This window comes from Cyprinodon variegatus, unplaced genomic scaffold (assembly GCF_000732505.1).
Source record: "Cyprinodon variegatus isolate N-32 unplaced genomic scaffold, C_variegatus-1.0 Scaffold2085, whole genome shotgun sequence".
Taxonomy (NCBI): domain Eukaryota; kingdom Metazoa; phylum Chordata; class Actinopteri; order Cyprinodontiformes; family Cyprinodontidae; genus Cyprinodon; species Cyprinodon variegatus.
In genome coordinates, this window is record NW_015152538.1 from 33,547 (window position 1) to 39,116 (window position 5,570).

The window sequence follows — 5,570 nt, forward strand, 5'->3', positions numbered from 1 at the left end:
GGGTTCTGCTAAACGCCTGAGTTTGATGCTTTGAAACAGTAAATTAGGAGCAGTTTGACCATCAGAGCTTCTGCTGCTGTTGTTATCAGAGCCAGAGAAACATAGAGGCCCATCCTTTCTGGACCTTCTGGTTCTGGATCCACAGTCGGTCTCTGAGGTTGGGAGACATCAGCAGCTGCTGGAAGAACAAAAAATGAAGGAGATTCAGGGAAAACCTAAACATTTAAGCTGGAAATTAAAATTGTTCCTTATGTTCCTAACAGAGCACTTTGCTCTCACTCTGCAGGTTTCCTAGAATTTCTAAAAGTAGAATGGGAGGCAGATCTTTTAGTTATCAGGCTCCTCTCCTGTGGAACCAACTACCAGTTTTAGTCTGTGAGGCAGACACCCTGTCTGCTTTTAGGGCAATGCTTAAGATTTTCCTATTTAATAAAGCTTATAGTTAGAGTTGCTCAGGTTATCCTGATCTATCTCTATTTACAGTAGTAGTCATTCAAAGTTTCCCCACTTTCCTTGATGGGCCCTTGGCTGGTCCCCTAAGATTCCTTTTTAAAACATCAATCTTTGAACTAAAATATTCTGTCAGGATTTGTGGATATTAAGATCTAAAGAGAAGTTCCATCTCCTGTTCAGACCCTGTAATTCAGTGAAAGAGTGAAGTCAGATTAAAAAAATATGCACGCCCAGGAGAGAGGGGGGTCACTCCAGCGGCTGGAAGTTTTCTTTTTTTTTTTTTTTTAAGTGTCCTGTCTGGCAATGTGGCAATAAGAATAATTGTCTTGATGCCAAAAAGAGCCCAACAGATTTTATTTTCACAAGTGTAGCAGTGTGGCAATTGCCATATTGCTCCACTTGTTTCATCTATACAAATTGCTTTATTATAATTATACAGGGAATTTTACAGTTTATATGGAAACTGCAATGTAAGTAGAGCAGAAAAACAGAAGAAGAAAAAGGAAAAAAGAAAGAGAAAAGATGAAAGAAAGAAGAGATAGAAAGGAGACAATGACAAAGCATTTTCAGTCTGCTTCATCACCTTTAACGAGATGAAAAAAGAACAGCACAACCGAAAGACATGGTAGGAGATATACAATAAATCAACACCTTGAAACTATCGCTGAAGTAATATTTTTAAGTCTGACATGTACTCTGTGTTACCTGAAGATATGAATGTGGGCTTTCTGAATGGACGTGAATCTCTGAGTACCTGGATCCAAGCACCTGTAGTTGTTTGTGAAAGTGCACTTGTGCATGTAAAGTTTATCCATAGAAAAAATGCTCAATAGTGGTTGTGGAGAGCTGAAGAGGCACACCCCCCCAGAGCACTGAGTCCAGCGCCGGGAGACCCAAAGCCCCAGGCGCCCAAAGGGACCCCAAGAGCGAAGGCACCAAGGAGGGGCCAGGGATAGACGGTGCCAGCGCACCCCCCCCTTTGACAACCCTGAACCCTCAATGTCTAGATGCCAGAGGGGATGGAGGAGGCCGACCGTGGTGAGGCCCATAAAATAAGCCCCCCCAGGTGGCCTTGACCCCCACCCCCAAGAAAATACCCTACATAGATGTGTGTTGTGAAAATGATGTAGATGGAAGTGTCTAAAATGCAAAATAAAATTGGGGTGGGGGACATCGTCAGAGGCAGCTGTGCTGCTGCTATAATCACCTTTGTTTAAAGATGTTGGAGTGGGGCCTGTTTTTTCAGTGTAGTTCTGTTGCTTTTCTATAAATAGCTATAGGCTCAGCTTTACTGTGACTACATTTATGTCCTCTCTTTCATCCCTTTAAGATGAAAACTGACTCAGAGCTAATCTGCTTAACCACTTCTTTGCCAAATAGAGCCACCTTTGGAGCTAATTTACATAGATATTTATAAATGCCTCTATGTTTCATTTGTACTCCTGCTTCCATCTCCTTGAACCCCAGTCAGCCTCAGCAGATGGCCGCTCACACTGAGCCTGGTTCTGCTGAAGGTTTCTTATTGTTAAAAAGAAGTTTTTCTCTCCACTTTCACTACAAGCATGTTTGGTCTGAGGGATTGGTTTAGCCAATGTCTGGATGCAATCAGTAGGTTTTCCTTAGATCAATTGAATGTCAGTCAGAATGAGAAAATGTTTCTGATCTGCAGTCAGAGAAACTGTTCCTGTAACATTTGATCTGGTTTTGGTTTGTTTTCAGATTTTAGAGCTTTGAGTTTTAGAGAAACCTGCAGGAGAAAAAAGTGTAATGAGAAAATATTAAACATGAAACCATCTAAACAACAACAGGGACACTTGGTTCTGTTGGAACCTGGATAAACAGGGTCGGTTTGAAGCTCAAACTCACCAGAGACGTTAAGGTAACATCTTCCAGAGTTGAAGCCATAATCAGTCCTTACATCACAGAGATACAGACCAGAGTCTTCAGTCCTCAGTCTGGACACATGGAGTCTGATTCGTCCTTCTCTGAGGACGTCTTTGTCACTCTGGACTCGTCCTGAAAACTGTTCATCCTGAGACTCTGACACCTCAACACCATCATGGACATGATAGAGGACTGATCCTCTGGGAGGCGCTAGTTCACAGAGGATAAACAGTTGTGTCCAGGTTCTGCTGGGTCTGGTGGTGAAGGTCCACTCCAGAGTGATGTTGTGGTTCTCCTCTGCCTGATAGGAGCTCTGGGTCACATTTAAAATCTGAACCAAAGCAGGAGTTTTTTATTTTAATGTTTTCAGTAACTAGTGGCTTTTAAACTAAGATTTTCATAATTCATTGCTTTTGCTCAAATCAAACTATATTTAAAAGAAATTAAGAGGGAAAAAATATTGAAGGAAAAAAAATGTTTTTTGTTTTTTATGTATTGACCAGAAAATGATTTTTTCAAAAAAAAAATTCTAAAGTATCAATCTATAGATCGTGTGGAAAGATAGAAATATGATTCAGAGAAATATAGATCAGACATGCTGTTCTCACTGTTTGGTTCTGGTTAAACTTTTATCTTCCTGTTTACATTATATTTACTGTTTCCACGTGTTTCTATAATATTCTTAATTATAAAGCTCTAATGCTTTAATACACATAACAGTACTTTTTAACATGCAGCTTTACCTCGTGTCCATGGCAATGAGGCAACAGCATGTTGCCAACTCTTCTTCGTGTTGGAGGAGCGGAAGAGAGAGCGCGTGAGAAAACTCAGTTTGAGTGGATTTTCTTACTTTTTCTATCCTTTTTTTCACTGGGTGTTTGTAAATATCGTGTATATAATTGTGTTTTTGGTTATTTTATAGTTTTTGGGGGTCTTTGTGGGGCCGTTGGGTTCTGCCCGGCGGCAGGTCAGCGTCTCTGCACGCCATGGTGGTGGTGGGGAGTGCTGGAGGTTTCTCCACGCTGACACGGAAGAACGGCATCAAGGTGAGTGCCGGTTCTCCGCGCAGCGTGGAGGAAATGTGTTTGGCTGTAGGGGAAGTCATTGGACATGGGTCCATCAAGCCGGCAGCTATCATTAGTGGAGCTGTCGTTCTGTTTGTGGAGAGAGTGGAGCAGGCTCAGCGGCTGGTGGAAGCAGGCATCTCTGTTGTTTCTACAGGTTTCCCCATTAACACTGTCTGCAACCAGAGTCACTTTATTAAACGTTCCCCCGTTCATCAGTGACGAGTTCCTGATTAAAGAACCGTCTCGGCACGGTGCAAATCACCTCTGTTAAAGCACGTTGGATGTTCGATATTCGCGCTCCGCGGGCCAAGCGGTGTTAAGCTCGCGGCTGATCCGATTTATGAACGCTAATGTCGGCCAGCCGTTCACCACCGCTCCCTTCCCAAGCGCTCGGTTCTTCACGTAGGAACCGTCAACAAATTTCCGAACCAAACAGTGCTGCGTACAAATAATAATAAATGTCTTTCCTTGTGACCAACTGACATATAAAGTGCTGATTCATGCTTTTACATTAGATAAATTACATTTTATTGAATTTTTGAGCTATATTTAATATTTAAACAATTTAAATACTAAATAATATAATCTTTTCTTCAATAGCTCACAGGTCATGTGACCTATTGACCCAAAATCAGTGTGAAATTGTTCTACTAGTCTCTGTAGATGAGGCACACTCATTTGTTTTTCATTCTAACTAATCTTTCATTTCTTTAGCAATTTTCTTAGTAAAATTGAGTATTTATCATCAATAGCTCCCAGGTCATGTGACCTATTGACCCAAAATCCGTGTGAAATTGTTCTACTAGTCTCTGTAGATGAGGCACACTCAATTGTTTTTCCATTTAACTCTTTTTTTTATTTTTTAGCATTTTTTTAAAGAAAATGTTTTGTGTTTTTTTTCACTAACTTTCATGTAATGTGGCACAATTACTTCAAATCAATGTAAAATTATTCAAGTACAGTGTACACATCAAACATAGTTTTAATGCTACACAAAGTATCACTTTCTACACATGTTTCTACACATGTTTTCAAATTCTTTTTTTTTTTTTTTAACAATAATAAACAAAGTGCAAAGTTTGCATATTAAATGCAAAGTAAACATTTCCAGCTTCCTGTCTTTGCCTTTTGAAATTCTGGACTCTTCATATTTAGGCAAAGGGCATGCATCCCTCTGTCGCAGTTGTCACTCTGGATCTGTTCATAAATATAAGAAAATATACATGTTTAGCAGTATGGAACTTTGTCCTCTCCTGTCACACAGTTGGGCATTTACTTGTTGTCATTTGTCATATCCAAAACTTCATGGCTACCTAGAGTTCTCCCCTTTACCACTTCTGAATTTTAAATTTGACAACTCTTGACATCTCACCCAGTCTGTAATTCCAGGGCCAGATCCCGGGGCTTTGTAGGCGACACACATTGCACACATAGTGGTCATCGAACACTATAATCAAAATGAGACCAAGAACAAATATACTGCATATTAGGGTTGTCAAAAGTATCGATACTCAAAAAAGTATTAAAAGTTTTTAACCAACAAAGAGGTCTTTTTTCAGAAAGTGAGGACATTTTCCTGGTCCTCACTTTATTTCACATGGCAATGAGCTCCACTTGCCCTATAGATGTTACTCTGTAATTTTTATGAAGGTCCTCATTTTCAATGAGAAATACGTTTTTTCACCTCTGACAGTTACCAAGGATTTGCTGTCTAGCTCCCTCAACAGTATGCAACTGCACCCAAGTTGCAGAACTATACCAGACGGGTGTGTGTACATGCAGGTGTGTGTGGCGGAGGCTGGCTCAGTGGCTCTAAGTCTCTCCCAGTACCACGCATGAGTGTGTGTGTCGCGAGGGTCAATTTAGAGTTCAACAGTTCAGTCCAGTTGACCCTGCGAATGTTATGGACATTACCTAGAGTGTGTGTATGTGGGTGTGTTTGTCTGATTAGTTACCAACTCACTACCAAATTCCGTGCCAGTGCTGTGCTGGATGGCAGGGCAAAACACTCACTGAAGTCCACTCAGCTCCTCGTCTGCAGCACATCAGGATGCTAGAAGACTAGGATAGATTTTAGGAGCAGAGATCACTGATTGTTGCTGCAGAATCTGAGGAGAAAGATTCATGGAAGCAGAGACAACAAACCAAGAATGAAAAGGAAGATGA